Genomic DNA, 983 nt, shown 5'->3' on the forward strand with positions numbered 1-983 from the left:
TTTGTTCAAACATCCCATTTGTGGTATATATTCTTGTCAGAGTGGCACTAGATAACCAGAACAGTACTGATATTTTAAATATTAATATTTCATTCTCCCATGAAAAAAATAATTTATTTTTTACCTTGTTTCTTAGGTGTTTTCCAAGAATGTACTACTCTTATTATCTGCAAATAATGACAATTTTGTCTTCTTCACCAAAATGACAAGGCTTTTTTCTCTTTACAATCTCATTACACTGTAAAGGACTTCTGAAACAATATTAAATAATATTGGTGATGATAGACATATTTGTCTTGATCCTGATTATAATGGTATGTTCTCTAGTTGTTTAATATCATTTTGTGAATTTGTGAATATGAACACATTGAGGAATATAATCTGCCAAAATCGATTTGCCTGAAGTTTTTTGTTTGTTTTTTCAGTCAGGTGTTGATTTTTTCCCAAAATGTTCTTTGAGCATATGTATACTTTACAATATGTCATATAATCCATTTGCAATGCTGAATTTATTGAAGTTATTCTTTCTGTTTCACCACTTTATCCTGTTTTTCATATATGACCCATATATTTGTCATAATGTGCTAAATATTTCATGTGTTTGTTGCCATTTTAAACAGATTCACTTTTACAAGTCATTTCAGGTATAAATGGATTTGAGCAGATCATAAGAAACTAAATTGTTATTTAAAATTTGATTTATATTTAATAACTAATTTCCATTTCAATGACAGGCTCAATTTCCCCTTGATTAAGGGATTATTTCATTGAAAATGTTTTCATGATCCTTCTTGGCTGATGCCAACAGTATGTCAGGAATAGAGAGACAATACCTGACTTGCAACGTGATTAAAGTAGGGGACATCAGAGGTCTTCTATAACGCAATGCTTAGAGCAGGGGGAAAAAGAAGAGATAAAAAGGGTTGAGAAGGCTCTATTTAGGTTGATAAATCTTTGGTTGTGGGGTGCCACTTCTTGGTCAA

Source organism: Orycteropus afer, unplaced genomic scaffold (assembly GCF_000298275.1).
Source record: "Orycteropus afer afer isolate SDZICR_OR568_19922 unplaced genomic scaffold, OryAfe1.0 scaffold00485, whole genome shotgun sequence".
Classification (NCBI taxonomy): Eukaryota; Metazoa; Chordata; class Mammalia; order Tubulidentata; family Orycteropodidae; genus Orycteropus; species Orycteropus afer.